This window comes from Triturus cristatus, chromosome 10 (genome assembly GCF_964204655.1).
Source record: "Triturus cristatus chromosome 10, aTriCri1.1, whole genome shotgun sequence".
NCBI classification, from domain to species: Eukaryota; Metazoa; Chordata; class Amphibia; order Caudata; family Salamandridae; genus Triturus; species Triturus cristatus.
The window spans coordinates 599,903,035-599,919,864 of NC_140593.1; positions in this window are offsets into that span (position 1 = coordinate 599,903,035).

Genomic DNA, 16,830 nt, shown 5'->3' on the forward strand with positions numbered 1-16,830 from the left:
AGGTGTATGCGGAGGCAGTGGAGAAGCAGATAATTCCCCCCACGCTACGCAAGGCCGCTATTATTCTACTCCCCAAACCTGGCAAGGATCCATCTCTCTGCAGGTCTTACAGGCCACTGTCCCTTTTAAATTTAGACTACAAAATATTAGCCAAAGTGATTGCTTATCGACTATCCCAACTAATGGAGTATATTGTCTCCCCAGTTCAATCTGGATTTGTACTGCATCGATTCACCTCCCTGAATCTTCGGACATTATTTGCAGTCCTTCACAGGATTATTCCGGAGATCCCCACGGCCGTGATTCTACTGGACACGGAGAAGGCCTTCGACTCCCTGGAGTGGCCATTCATTATCTCAGTGATGAGACGTATGGGCATGCCAATGGGCTTCATTGCTACCACAGCCTTACTATACAGCAGCCCCACGGCCAGACTTCGTCTGAACGGCACACTCTCCTGACCTTTTACTCTCTCTCGCTGTACCAGACAGGGCTGCCCCTTGTCTCCGCTCTTGTTTATACTGGCAATGGACCCGCTAATTCGACACGTTCAAGAGCGCCATCTGCAGCGCGGGTTGCAGTTCAACATGGACCTTCTCCTGATCTCGCTTTATGCGGACAACGCAATCCTGTACGCCAGGGAACCCCAGACGAATCTAGCGTCCCTCATCAGGGAGATACTCTTGTTTGGCCGATATTCTGGCTTGGGCATAAACTGGCATAAGTCAATTATTTTCCCTTTAACCATGGGCACGAAACCTTGGGAATGTGATTACCCACTTGAATGGTGCCCATATTCGGTCAAATATCTTGGGATCCACATCCACCAAGACACTACACAGATCATTCGTTTAAACTATGGGCAGGCAATTACCACCCTGGGGACACAGGTGGACAGCTGGTTGAGATTGCCATTGTCACTAGCGGGCTGGGTAGCAATATTAAAGATGGTGGCACTTCCCAAATTCTTGTACCTTTTTAACAACATCCCGTACCCCTCACTGATTGCTTCTTTCAGATGTTACGCACCCACCTTACGCGACTAGTCTGGGGGGGCAGGTTTAATGTACCGGACTTGCAATTATACTACTTAGTAGCCCAATGTCACTACGCACATGCATGGTTTCATCCGGATGCAAGAATACCGTACCTCCGACCTGAGGTAGACCTCGTTCTCCCTGAGCAGCTGTCCACAGTTCTGTCTAGGGGATTCCCTCGGGACCCACAAGACATACAAACCGTATCCACCACCAGCTAGGTGGTAGAAAAACTGAGAAGACTGACTGGCGCTGCAACACTGCATTCCTCCGCCCTCCCTCTCCCAAACACTAGGTGGTTTCCGATTTCAGGCGAACGCCTAGCGCAGCGCACCTTGACGGAATTTGACATTATCAAGGTGGGTGACCTGTATCCCGAAGGGCACATCATCTCCCTGGAAGAGGATGCATGCTATACAGACTGCGGATTTATGGATAGGTTCACCATGACCCGTATTCGGTCAGCCTTACGGTCAACGCTTCCTACGTTCCAGATCGAACCAGAGTCATTTCTAAGCCTGGGCAAAGCACTACGCTACTCTCGCGTAGTTTGCGAAGTTTGCGCTACTTCGCACTACGCGAACTGCACGTAGCACAGTGCAAACATGCATAGCGTAGCGTTGCATAGTGCAGCGGTCATTTTTTGCTTGCTTGCGGTCCTCAACATCAAGTTGGCGACCGCGAGCAAGCGAAATTACATCCCGGCGAGACTTTTTCCTTGTTCGCGATCAGCAACATCAAATTGCCGATCACGAGTGTGGTAAATAAACATCCTGGCGAGATTCTCAATGCGGGGAGGTCAGGTTTCTCATTGCGAGTGGTCGTGTATGCTCGCGACCGCTCGCGATGAGAAACTACCAGTCCGCGTTGAGAAAGCTGCCGCTCGAGTAAAAATCTACTTGAGCGGCAGAAAACTACAGCTCGCACTGTGCAAAATGCCGTTTTCAATGATTGCACAGTGCCGGATGCTTGTCCGCTCTGTGCAATCATTGAAAACGGCATCTTGCACAGTGCGAACAGGGTACTACGCAGTTCGCGAAGTTCTACGCGTAGCTCGCGTAGTGCGAAGTGCACTTTGCGTAGCTTCGTGTAGTGCCACTTCGCGAACTACACCCAGGGTTAGTCATTTCCCCCACTCACGCTGATAATCGAGAACCCGAACAGGGCGCGTTTCATTTCTAAATGATATAAAACCTGCGCTAATATGAGGCCGGTAAGCAACGGATGAGCAATGGGCCAAATGCTATGCAGTCACTAAAGAAATCTCACTTAAATGTAGGCACAAACTGCTACATTTGAAATTTCATTGCAGGATCTACTTCCCCCCCGCTAAAGTGCATAAGATAGACTCATCTAGGCCACATACCTCCCCAAAATGCACTGCGCCACACGCTGACCGCACATCTTGCATAGACATGTCTTCGGCTGCAGACCTATTGGGTGAATATCCACAGCACAGTAGGGAAGATGGTTGTTTTGTCCCTCATCCCGACCCCGGAAGTGGCCATGTTTGGCTACGAGGTGAATTTTCCTAAGAAGATCAGGCGTCCCCCCAGTTCAGACAAGGCCCTTATGCTCATGGGAACAGTCCAGTCCGAACTGCCAAGCCATGTCTTCCCTGGACCGGAAACAAGCATTCTGGGACCGGTTATGGCATATGGCCATGTCTGAACTGGGGTGGTGGATTGAGCTAAAGAATGATGATGGATTAAACCCAGATCAGTTGACTGGGGGTGAGTGTTTGATTTGCTCAAACTCTCCGTCCATCATCCCCTTTGATATTGTAGGGTTCTCAAGCTAACAATGGCGTCAGTGCAAAATTCAATTCGCAATCCTGCACAGCCCTGAATGTTTGTACGAAGTGACAAGATATGTACGGTACCCAGTACTGACGGGACACGGTATGAGTAAGGGACAAGAGGTGGCCCCACTAGGGATGCAACTACAGCATTGATGTATTCATTGTGCTAGTCATGTCGAAATTAGCTTATATTGAAATGTTAAAATGCGTATACAGTTACTGCAATGATGACAATATGCTTAATGGTGAACAAGGGTACTCATTTGTACCTACTGGAGATGTTCATAAAAATGGAAAATAAAGTTAGAAAAAAAAACTTAAGCAGATAGGCATGTTGGGGTATTTGAATACACTGACTGGTTCAACAACACACATGTTTTCTGTAACATATTCAATATCTGGTTTCAGGTACCAGATTGTGCCTGTGAAGGTATGCTTAGGATGGTGCGCAAACTGAAGAGGTCGCCAAGGCCTTAGGAATTGGAATTGTCCATAAAACAAGCAAGACATTTTTTTATTCTGGTTATAATGATCACTGAAAAATAAATTTTAAATTGTAAATGTATAATAACAATAAATTTAGGAAATTCTTGTCTCTAGAATGAGACCTTCTTCATGTAGGGGCATACTTACAACAAAGTGGCGGAGCATGGCGTTAGCCTCCTTGGCTGAACGCCGCGATCCAGCACTTCAGAAACGCAGGGCTGCACCATATTTACAACAATATGTTGCAGCCCTGTGTTTCCCCCTGTGCTGGCGCTAAACTTAGCAGCCTAGTGCCAACGCAGGCACCCTTGCACCATAGTGTAAGGTTGCCAGCACTGAGGGGAAGTTTGTTTATGGGCAGGAAGGTCTCCCTTCCAGCACATAAACAATCTTTAAATGGTGTTTTGTAACTTTTATGTGTGCTGCTAAGTGCAGCACACATAGAGTTTGCAAAACGTCATTTGTTTTTTATTGTTTATGTGCAGGAAGGGACAGCTTTCCTAGTGGCGATTACATCCGACAAAAGGTGCGCCGGAAAAGCATTGCACACTGATGCTTCCAAATGCAATGTGTCGGTCACAAGATGCGGGAGGTGGCGGTGATGCAAGTCTTTTGCGATTAGTCCAATACACGCAGCAGCAGCAATGTGTTGGTCCTGCTCAAGGATGTGACGTTCAGCCGAGGGAATGCCTCTGCTCTGCTTGAAGATGAGTCGTTCGGCAGAGAAGATGCATTGGTTCCACTGGCAAGCACCTTAGGCCCACTTCCAAGGGTCCAGTATTAGGGTTGCACCACTTGGCAAGGTAGATTCACAGATAGCAAAGTCCAGGTGCAGGGGTTGGAAGCTTGTTATGTCTTTGAGGCTTCAGATCAGGAGGCCAGCAAACTAGTACTTGGAGTCATTCTGGGTTCTGGGTTCAAGGGATGCAGGTCCAGTCCATTTCACCCAGGCAATAGGGCACCAGGCAGCATTTCAGCACAGCAGAGCAGGAGTCCAGCAGGCAGAGTGGCAGTCTTTCTGCAGCACAGCAGTCCTATTTCCTGGTAGAGTATCCACAGGTCTAGAAGTGTACTGAAGTGGCGGTGTCTAAGGTCCAGTACTTACACCCTGTGGTGACTTTAAAGGGGAGGAGATTTCAAAGACATGACTTTGAAAGGCACAGATGTCCTACCTTCTTGCCCTGGTTACAGACTCTCTACAGGGGGGTATGCAGACCTTTGTGTGTGGATAGGACAAAACATATTCAGGTCTAAGTGAGGCTGTGCCCAAATCCTCCCTTCCATCCTAACAGAGATGGCCCATTGAGACACACCTAAGATCGCATTGCATGGCTGTCTAGGAGGAATACACAAAGCCCAACTGCCACCTAGACATAGTCATGTGATCAGAATATGGCTACAGGGACCAAATTTCTACAGCAAGAAGGGCCAGCTTCGTGGCATTTTCAGAATTGCAATTTGTTAGAATGTGGTTTATTACTAGTTGTAGGTAGGTACCAAACACTAGTAAAAAGGCCACAATAACAATATAAGGTCCAGTCATGGTCTCAATTAATTATTCCCATGCTCAACCCTTGGTACCTGGCCGTGAGCAGGCTGGCTTAACTTAGGAGACAGGTGTGTAAAGCATTTAAAAACACCAATACATTAAATAAGTAGGACACAATACAAAATAAAAATCCAACACCACTTTATACAAATTGGACATATTTTTATAATAACAATGACTCCAAAACGATAAAAATCCAATTATGTGAATTTTTAAAGAAAAAAACTTTCTAGTGCCTAAAAGACAACAGCGACACTTAGAGACATCTGGTCGTGCCCGGAACAAAGTCAAAGTTTCAAGCAAACCGCGATTAAGAGGAGGTCGGGTAAACTTAGCAGTAGGGCCTGGTCAAGTTTTTACCTTCTGACTTAGTAACGTTTGTGGAGCTTTTTTTTGGGTCCGACGATGGCAGTTTGCTCAACGCAATGCCTTGGACAACTCCTGGAAGTCCCATCAACGATGAAAAGCTCTGGAACTTCAGCGAGAAAAACCTGAATCTCAGGCCCAGTCACGGTTCGCCGTTGCCGGTTCGACTCTTGTCGACAAGTCGGTCACCTTATGAAGCTTTTTACCAACAATTCTCCAATCTTCTCCATGCTTCTTGATCTTCTTTCAGAAGGTCCTTTTGGGGTTCCACAGTCACAACACCAGTCCAAGGATCCAGAAACACTGAGATTCTCCTTGGGATTTTTGAACTACGTCTCCCACAGTGCGCCTGGCCAAATCCTTTAACGTTTAGCTGAAGGTGGTCAGCTGGTTTCTTCTTTGTGGAAATGATGCAGATTGAGCTTTTTTAATCTGTTGCTTTCAGAGAGTCCCTCCTACTCGTTTTAAAGCAAGGCAAGATCCTTATGGCTGTAGTTCCCAAAGTGTGAAACAGGAGCAGTCATTTGGAGTGAAATCCTCATGGTGCAGGCCAGGGTAAAGCAGGGCAGTCCTTCTTCTTCTTGAAGTTTCAGGCAGGGATCTGAGTTGCAGGACAGCTCTTCCATTTTTATGCAGAGTTCTTAGGTGACAAGCAGGGGGTAACCCGACCAATGGGGTGCAGGGTGCCACCCTCAGGTGTGATAACTTCCTCTAAAGTGTGACATATTATTGTCCCAGAGAGCACTATTCATTTAAATTTCATAATGTAGAAATTCTCTCCAGGAGGTTAAGATCTGGCTAAGCCACACAGTGGTGCAGCTAAGTTTTCCTAACACTCCCTTTCCACCCCCTTTGCCAATTCAATTCCTGGAGCCTGCCTGCCTGGGGGCGCAGGAAGAGGGGGTGAGTCAGTGTCCTGTCCTAGCTGTGATTCCCTCTTTCAAGACCAATTTGGCTACCCTGCCCCTGTCCTGCCTTTTGCTCTGCAGCTGCAGATTTCTTCCCACTAGATGTCCTTTGTGCCTAAGCAGGCCACTTCACATCTCATCAGAGCAGTTTGGCTCAGTCTGCCAAGGGCTGGCCAATCAAGAGAGGCTGCTGGAAGGTTGGATTTTGGTTAATCAGAAAAGAAAGTTCTATAACTTCTTTTCTGTGATAGTTATAATAAATCTAATTTTGGCAAGTTGTTGGATTTATTCTATTATTTACATACTTTGAAATATATTTTTATCTCACTTCTATCAATAGTTATACTTTAATAAAGTATTCCCATGTTAGCCCATGGAGCCATTGTGCTACAATGGCAGAAAACAAAATTAGCAGTTTTTCCATCACCGTGGGCATATAAAACATCTTTTATATTTTCTCGGTGTATAGTAACAAAGGCAACATACCCCTGGGACATCTAGGGGAGACCTTAGGGGTGACATATGTAAAAATAAGGAAGTTTGAGACTTTGGAAGTACTTTTATTTCCAAAGTCGAATTTGCATATAATTTACTTTTAAATGCAGCCTGCAAAGCAGGCCTGCCTTTAAAATGACAGCAGGGAACACAGCAGTGCACACTTAAGATTATTAAATCTTCAAGGCCTGTAAACCTACATGCCCTACCATATACTAGAGATTTACAGTTATGCCCTACCATACACCTTTAACACAGAGCACTGGCCCTCATTCTGGTTAGCATAGCCCAGGGAACAATCAGAGTCAGTTACCACCAGTTTTAATCAAAAAGTGGCTGATCATGGCAAAAATTATGACTTTTCCATACAGTCCAATCCAGGATCCAATCGAGGATGTAGCCTTACAGCTAGAGCGGTGGACATCGAAGCTGGGGAACTGGGTTCGAGTCTCGGCAACGACTCTCAACATCCTGTGATTCTGAGAAAATCACTTAATCTCCCCATGCCTAACAAAAATGTATGTGTCCTCATGTAGCGAAACTGGTGCTATGTAAGGCGCTCTGATACCCAATATCTTCAGGTCTAGTTCACACTATTTAAAACTCAAAAAAAAAAAACATAGGTTTCGGTTTTAAATTGTGAGTCCAGACACCAGGCTTAAAGCGTTTCTCTTCTCATTTGGAAATTACACTTATAAAGCTTAATAAGGAAATCCAAATGTCATCCTATGGGATATATAGGCCTTTCAGAAGTGAAAAACAAATGTAATCGTTTTTCATAATCAGGACATGTAAAACTTAAATGTACATGTCTGCGTTTCATATACATTGCACCCTGTCCTCTGGGTTGTCCAGGGCCTACCTGAGGGATGGCTTATATGTATAAAAAGGGAAGGTTTGGGCTTAGCAAAAAAGTATATTTTTCCAGTTCGACATGGCAGTGCAAACTACACACACAGTCTCTGCAATAGCAGGCATGAGAAATGAATAAATAGCTACTTAAGTGGGTGGCGCAATCAGTGTTGCAGGCCCACTAGTAGCATTTCATCTGCAGGCCCTGGGTTCATGTATCAGCATTTTATTAGGGACTTAGAAGAAAACTACACCATCTGGTCATGAACCAATATTACAAATTTCAGGGGATAGAGCGCACGCACTTCAGCAGTGGTTAGCAGTGGTTATAATCCTAGCAAAAATGAGGTCAGACACGTGGAGGATGAAGGCAAAAAGTTGAGGTAAGTTTACCCTAAGGCTGTCAGATCTAACAGTTATGTTGTTTTAATACAGATTTATTGACACACTATCACCCCAGAGAGTATCCAACGCTCAGTAGTTGTGAGTCTAGACACACCTAGGGCCTTGTGGGACTACTCAAAAAGCCAGGTCTTCAGCTTCTTATGGTGGAACTCAAGAAGTGAGAAGGAGGCTCTTATGTGCAGCAGCAGGTTATTCCACACATTAGCAGCGATGTAGAAGGCGCGACCGCTCCATCATGTTTTTTGTATGTGTGGAATTTGTGCTAGTAGGAGTTTGGATGAGTGTAGGTGTCTGGAAGGCTTATAAAAGCAGTTGCAATTGTTGAGGTATGTCAGGCCAGTCTTATGTAGTGCCTTGAAAGTGTGGTTGAGGAGTATGAATTGTGCTTGTTTTTGAATGGGGATCCAGTGGAATTCCTTCACATGTGTTGTGATCTGAGTGCAGTGAGGGAGATTGAGAGTGCTTCTGGCTGCTGAGTTCTGAATGGTCTGCAGCCTACTGGTGAGTTTTTTCCTGATCCTGGCATAGAGGGTGTTCCCATAGTCCAGCTTGTTTGTGATCAGGGTGTGCAGGTCCATTTTCTGGGTGCTGACTAGGAGGTCATGAAGAGTTTGCTGTCAATGATGATCCGAGGTTCTTAGTGTGGGTGGTGGAAATCGGTCCTAGCTCTGTTGGCCGCCTGGTGGAGTCCCACAATGATGTGCTGTTCCCAAAGATCAGGCTTTCGGTCTTGTTGGTGCTCAGCTTTAGACAGATGGTCTTCATCCAGTGGGTGATTTCAGTTATTCAGGCATTGAACTTGATTCGGGTAATGGGCATCTTGTCCATGAGGAAGAGAATGAGTTGCATATCGTCAGTGTTGGAGAGGACGTTAATATCGTGGGAGCGGATGACTCTGAGGCAGATGTTAATATCTTGAGATCGGATCATGCTGGCTCAAAAACTGAACCGGGTAGGGCTCAGTGATGAGCTCTGTGGCAACCCATATGGCAGCTGAATAACAGCTGATTCATAGGCCTTCAAAACCTCTTAAAGTGTCCGAGCTAGCAAGAAATAATAAACACATAATAAATACATGTTGTGGATGCTATTATCTGCTAACCTCCAGATAAGCACAGGATAGGAGACAGTATCAAATGCCACACTCTGATCCATAAGGAATAGTAAGAGCAGCAGTTCCCCAACTATCCAGAACCTACCTAAGATGCTCAGTAACACATAGCAGCGCAGTTTCCATGCTTTAACCTGACGGAAAACCTGACTGTGATGTATGCAACGGAGTGTTGGCCATCCAAAATGATGACAATTGGCAATTATTATGTTTTTCTAAGATCTCCATAAAAATAGAAAAAAGTGATATTGAGTGATGATTTGTCCAATCTGTTTTTATCCAAGTTAGGTTGTTTTCACAAGGAGACAACCATAGCATGTTTCCAGACAAGTGGGACCATGCAGAACAGACACGAAAGTGTTAAACAGATTTAACTCAACTGGGGAAAGCATAGTTTGCGCCTTTCTCAGGATTCCTGGTGATAAGGGATCAAGCAGAGAGCCTGATTCAGTGGCATCCAGAAGAGCCAAGAAAGTGGCATTGTCAAAATGGTGAAAAGTAGCCAAAGTAGAGTTAGGGGCATGGGTGGATAATCATTCCTTGATTGATGAAAAGAGGCCTGGATGTCCACAACCTTTCTAAAGAATAAGTCAGCCAGTTCGTTACAACTGGAATGAGATAGTGAAGACAGCAGGGAAGCCTCTTTTAAGGATCCATGAGTGACTTAACAATTTGAAATAGTTAATTGGATTAATTATGGGCACTGTCCATTTTAGAAACATAATAAGCTGCGCAAGCCATCTGGCATGCCCTCTGATAACTCTCAGTAGCAGTTCTGAGCTTAATATATCCTCTTGAGTGTATTCTTTTAGCCAGGCACGCTCTAAGCAATTACAGTTCTACTTTAAGGTTAACAGAGACTCATTAAACAAAGAAGCACAAGAGCGAGCTTTATGTTTAGACCCTGGTTTGAGTGGCAGTAAAGAATCTGTAGTATTACAAACCCAATTAGCTACTATTCTAGTGGTATCAAACACTTTACCAACTAGCTAAGGGATATTCCCTTGAAGATGAGAGCAAACAACTGCAGGGTTGAATTTGTGTTGTGGGTCTTGAAGTAGGCCCTACATCCACGATAATGCATGTCACTACTGGAATAGCAAAATGAGTTTACAAGATGAGTGGGATAGGAGAATCAAAAGTCATAGAAGACCGATAAGAAAAAATAGGATCCAAAATGTGTTCAACTCTATGAGTAGGTGCATTGACTAATTGCTATGTGTAGGAGAGTAGGGTCTGCTATCCTATGGTCACCCCAAATTTTAGCTTTTTGCTTCACTGGTTTTTGACATATTGAGGCTGTGGGCCTGCTAATCAGACCCCCAGCCTGCTGTTCTCTCTAACTAAATTGACACTATGCACCCTAGGTGCATAACCAATTGGATGTGGATCACCCTGTGAGCCCCTGTACCAGTGTACACTAGGTACCCAGGGCATTGGTGTATCTAAGGCCTGCCAGGGGCTGAAGCATGTATTATGCCACCCCAGGCTTGGCCTAACAAATTTGACACAACTGGCTGATCACTCAGCTGGGGTAAGTTGGTGTAACCACCTCTTACTTAGGTGTAGTATACCTATACCTAACCTTAAATGGGACACATGTTAACCTATAAGTCACTCCTATGGCAGGCCTTAACAATCCTGAAGGCAGAGTGCTTGGTTCCATGTGAGATGGTGCTCTGGCATGAGCTGAGTCTGTCTGCAGTGGTCGGAACAACTTCCTTCTACTGTTTCCAGATATCGTCATACCATATACTCTTAAGTGCATTATGAACCTCGCGGTTAAATGCTATCTTTGGTTTGGCTTTATCAAAACATGTCGAGTAAGGTGTCATACGAATTGGAATACTAACCCCTCGCCAATTCTGGCGACGGGGCTAGCATTCCACCCTTCTAGAGGGACACGACATGTACAGTACCTGAAACCCGGGTAAAATAAGACATAGCCTCAGCTCCACAAAATGGATGCTGCCACCCCAGACACAAGTCTGCCCTCCTGCTGCTGGGAGTCCTTCCAGCTTGGGAGACGTGGACAAAGGGTTTCCTGCCAGGGGAGGTGCGAGCACCACCCCAGACAGGAGTTTGTGTATTGGTCAGGTAGGGCTTGAAAGAAACCAGACATGCCTGAGGCTCACAAGGAGCCTCGGTGCATATGCCAGTACAATCCGGTCCTGGGGCACACCAGCCCCGGACCTGGGGCGAGCTGGACAAAGGATTGGGGGTGTAACCACCCCCCTTCCTGGTCCCACCCTTAGGGAGGGACCTAGCAGGTAGTCCGGCCCCTAGAATCCGCTTAAAGGTAGGAGCTGTGTCCTAAGACTTCAGACATCCTGGAATCAACTTAGCTACAAGAAGAAGACGGGAACTTCGACGCTCTGCCACACAGAGGACTGAAGGAAATCTCCCCTGTGGTCAGGGAGTGACCACCTTGCTAACGCAAGCACCATCCAGCGAATCAACATCTGCTTTGCCGCCGCCTCCCGCTGGAGCCCGAGCCCAGAGACTGACAAGACCTGGACCTCCAGACCTCTCACCGCCCGATTCACAGTCCCTGAAAAGAAGGAACCCGTGGAGGCACCGAGACACGTGGAGCCAGCCATCTTGAAAAGACCACGACAAGCTGCAAGCGCGACAACTGAGGCTCCCTCCAAGTTGTGCTTTGGGTCCTGAGAAGCCCAACATCCGAGCAGCACCTGCACCAAAGGTGAGCCCTCCAGCATCTCCACGATCTGCGTGGGGCCCCTCTGTATTTTGCCACTCGACGCGCCTAACCGGTTGCTGGCCCGTTGGCTAGTGGCCATCTTGGCGACGAACTTCAAGAACTACACTGCTGGTCTGGTTGCTCCAGACTGGCCCTTGCTCCCCTCCAAAGGAGCAGTCCCTCTGACCTTGCTGGTCAGAGCCAACAGCTTATTTTGTTTTCCACAACAATTGCTTTTGCCAAGGCTTGTTTGCTTCGATCAAGTCACCGATACCGCTGACAGCGAGAGCCTGCGTGGGACAGCTCGTGAACCGACTCCTGGACGTCGTTAACCTTCAGGGACCATGTGGCTGCAGAGACAAGCTGTACCTTTCCTCCTGTTTGCACCCGACATCGCCTGGTATCCACCTGGTGCCACGCTGGTCACTGGCTAGTGTCTGTGAACACTGTCCCCTCTGCTTACAGGTCTTCTACAACTCCGATCCACCCTTGGATCCACCGCATCTCTTCCGGGCCGACCGCCTGCAGCACCTTTGTCTTCAGGCTCCATTGAACATATAGAAGAAACCCGACGCACTTCGAGACCTATGCACCCGCTTCCTGTGGGTGAGGTAAAGCTGGCACTCCGGTGCCCAAGTGTAGAGTATCATCTCTAGTGTCTGTGTTTCCAATCTTGAGTTCATAGTCCATCCGGAAGATCCTTTTTGCAGTAACTTCGTAACTTTTACGCACCCATTGAAAACCTATGGGAGCTCGCGTGTGACTATTTGCTCTGCACACGCAACCCGTGGACCTCCTGGTCACTAACTAAAGTTAGCTCCTTGTAGGCCCAGCGATTCTAGAGGCCCTAGGCCTTTTCCCTTTTCTGTTCGTGGTACTTATACCACTATTTTAGTATATGGTTCGAGTGGCCACCAGGGCCTATCCATATAAAGTGCAACTTCTGTGTATTCTAACGTATTCTTGTTTAACGATTTGTGCTCCTGTGCTCATAAAGAGTCTAGGGGTTACTTTGAGAAATAAATACATATATATTTTGAATATATATCTGTGTGGTGTCCTTTCATTGGTATAAAAGGGGGTTACATTTGGTAAAACAGCCTGCTTCACACGCTTTAACGAGTTTAGCCTCAAAGACTGCTTAGCCTACGCTACCACTAGGGCAGCTAGTCCGAAAAGGTTGACTTACAACCACACCATAAGGGTTGCTTGGCATGGTACAAGGTGGTCACTTTAACTAGTGAACATCATATACCAGGCCAACTTCTCACATTGGTGAGCAGCGGTTGGATTTGAGCTTGCTGTGTTTTACCATTGTAATCTCTCGGTTACCAATTGAAAGATCACATAGGTACCTGTAGGTACATATAAAACAAGATAGATATACTTAAGTTCTACTGAACTTAGTTGTTGTAGAGAAAAGGGAGTAGCACACCCTGACTACAACTACTAGATAGGTTTAGTAGGTAAACCCAAGTGTAGGTAGATTGCAACACATCCACCCACACTTAAGAGCAATGGAGGGGGCAGAGGGGTCCAAGGTACCCATCTCTGTCGAGAGTGACCCCCAGAGGGCACCAAGTCTCTTTGCTACCCTAAATCAAAATGAGCTCAGGCAGTTGGCAAATATCAGGGGCCTTAAACAGCCCAAGAACCCTACTTCTGCTGAACTCAGGGAGCTTTTACAAGCTGATGAAGATCAGAGAGCTCTCAAGAAAGCCTCCCAGTTAGGCCCCTTAGGGACTGGAACAGGAGGCCCCCCCTTCTGAAGATGCTACTGAGGTACCCCTTTCCAATAGTCACCCCTTAGATGAGATTCATACTACAGAAGATGAAAGTGAGAAGGGTACTGATACAGAAGGTAGTGAGGATGAAGGGAGAACTAGCCCAGTGCCAAGTGTTATACGTGGCCCAGCTAACCTAAGGCTATTGGGGACTGACAATGGGATCATCCCATTGGATCTCCCCAGTGGACTTAACCAGGGGCTTGGGAGGCAAAGGAATCACTCAGGTGAATCTAATGCTTCTCATGCCTCTAGAGGCTCTCAAGGTCACTCCAGGAGAAGGATGACCACCCCTCAGAGGAGGGAGCATGAGGCCAGAATGCAGGAAGCCCAGCTGAGAATCAGGAAACAGGAGCTAGAAGTAGCCCTGATGGAGGAGAAACTGAACAAGGCTAGGCAACCTAGAGAGAGTGGGTCTATACCCACTGGTGGCAGCACTGTCCCTAAGGACAAAGATAGGGTCTTTGACAATAGGAACCTGTCCAAGGTTGTGCCCCCCTACAAAAGTGGGGATGACATCCACAAATGGATGACTGCTCTTGAGAGAGCCTGCAAAGTACAGCAGGTTCCTGAAGACCAGCGGGCAGCAATCTTATGGCTCTCCTTTGAAGGAAGAGGCAGAGATAGACTCCTCACTGTTAGAGAGGAGGATGTCAGAAATTACAGAGTCCTGAAGAGTGTCCTAGTTGATGGGTTAGGCTTAACCACTGAACAGTACAGGTTAATGTTCAGAGACACCCAGAAGACACAGACTCAGGACTGGTCTGAATACATTGAATGTGCCACTAAGGCTTTGGAGGGTTGGTTGCTGGGAAGTAAGGTATCTGATTATACAGGATTGTACAATTTGATGATGAGAGAACAGATTTTAAATAACTGTCAGAACCAGCAACTGCATCAACACTTGGTTGACTCAGATCTGACCTCTCCCCAAGAATTGGGAAAGAAGGCAGACAAATGGGTCAGAACAAGGGTTAAGTAAAAGAACAAGAACCAGGGCCAAGGGGGTGATCAGAAGAAACCAGACCAAAAGGGTGGAGATCAGAAATCTAAAGACCAGAAGTCTTCAACAGGGCCCCAAACTAGTACTAATGGGGGTGGGTCCCAGCCTAAAGGGAAGAAGAAAGAAGGTCAAAAGAAACCCTGGTGCAACTCTTGCAAGAATACAACTCACTGGACTAGTGATTGTAAAAAGGGTGGAGCCCCCAACACTGTTGCCCCTAAGGCACCTGCTCCCAGTACTACTGTTAGCAGTGTTGGTCCCCAAACAAAGGGTGTAGTGGGAATCACTATGGGAACTGAAGGAGATTCTGACTTAGACAGAACCCTGACACAGGCAGTCTTGATCTGTGATGGGGACATGGATTTGTCCCTGACTGTGAGCCCCAGTAACCTGGGCAAGTACAGACAGACTCCTTTAATTAATGAAAAAGTGGCTCAAGCCTACAGGGACACATGTGCCAGTGTCACCATGGTGACACCAGGCTTTGTGGACCCTGGACAGTACATACCAGGTGAGAATTACCTGGTGACCAATGCCAGCAATGCCACTACTTCACATAGTGTGGCAGTTGTTAACTTCTCATGGGGAGGGGTAACTGGCCTCAAAAGGGTTGTGGTTAGTGCAGACCTCCCAGTAGAATGTTTGTTGGGCAATGACCTAGAGAGTTCTCTATGGTCAGAAGTGGAGTACAGGACACATGCAGAGATGTTAGGTATATCACCACATGTCCTTGCTGTGACCAGGTCACAGGCCAAAAAGTGCCTTACTGAACCACAGGTCTTGGATCCTGGAACAATGGACCAAGCACCTACCAAGAAGAAGAACAGGAGGGTAAAGGCTGTGCCTCCCCCCCTGCCTCAAGGTGATGATCAGCCTTCCCAGGAAGATGATCTAGAGGACCCGGAAGGAACTGTCCCTGAAGAGCTTGAACCTGATCAGGTTGAGTTTCTGGGGACAGGGGGACCTTCCAGGGCTGACTTGGGGCAGGCTCCTCAGTTAACCTGTCCATCTCTTGAACCCCTCAGACAGCTGGCTGCTGCTGAGGCTGCTGGGAATGCTCAAGGTACCCATAAAGTGTATTGGGATGAAGGGCTCCTTTATTCAGAGGCTAGAGACCCAAAACCTGGTGCAACCAGGAGGTTGGTTATACCTCTGCAATTTAGGGGCTTCCTTCTTACCTTGGCCCATGATATTCCTCTAGCAGGACACTTAGGCCAGAACAAGACTTGGGACAGGCTTGTCCCTCACTTTCACTGGCCTCACATGAATGAAGATACAAAGGAGTTTTGTCGCTCCTGTGTGACCTGCCAAGCCAGTGGCAAATCAGGTGGCACAACAAAGGCCCCCCTAATACCACTACCTGTGGTGGGGGTCCCCTTTGAAAGAGTGGGAATAGATATAGTGGGTCCCATGGATCCTCCCACTGCATCTGGGCACAGATTTATACTGGTGGTAGTGGATCATGCCACCAGGTATCCAGAGGCAATTCCCCTTAGGACCACTACAGCTCCTGTTGTGGCCAGGGCCCTGCTGGGAGTATTCTCCAGAGTGGGGTTTCCTAAGGAGGTGGTTTCTGACAGAGGTACCAACTTCATGTCAGGATACTTGACAGCTATGTGGAAGGAATGTGGTGTCAACTACAAGTTCACCACTCCTTATCACCCACAATGCAATGGGCTGGTTGAGAGATTCAACAAGACCCTAAAGGGTATGATCAAAGGATTACCTGAAAAGCTCAGGCGAAGATGGGACATCCTTCTACCCTGCCTTCTGTTTGCTTACAGAGAGGTCCCACAAAAAGGAGTTGGCTACAGCCCCTTTGAATTGTTGTTTGGGCACCCTGTGAGAAGCCCACTGTGTTTAGTGAAGGAAGGATGGGAGTTACCTCTCAAAAAGCCTAAACAAGACATAGTGGACTATGTACTTGGTCTCCGCTCCAGGATGGCTGAGTATATGGAGAAGGCATCCAAAAACCTTGAGGCAAGCCAGGCCTTACAGAAAGCTTGGCATGACCAAAAGGCTGTCTTGGTTGAGTTTCAGCCAGGACAGAAGGTATGGGTGTTGGAGCCAGTGGCCCCAGCAGCACTCCAAGACAAATGGTCTGGACCCCATACAATCCTGGAAAAGAAGGGAGAGGTCACCTACTTGGTGGACCTAGGAACTCCCAGGAGTCCCCACAGGGTACTCCATGTTAACAGGTTAAAAGCATATGTTGACAGGGCAGACATGGGCTTGCTCATGGCTACAGATGAGGGACAGGAGGAAGAGAGTGACCCTCTCCCAGACCTGTTGTCTCAGAACCCTGAAGATGGCTCAGTTGAAGGAGTGACCC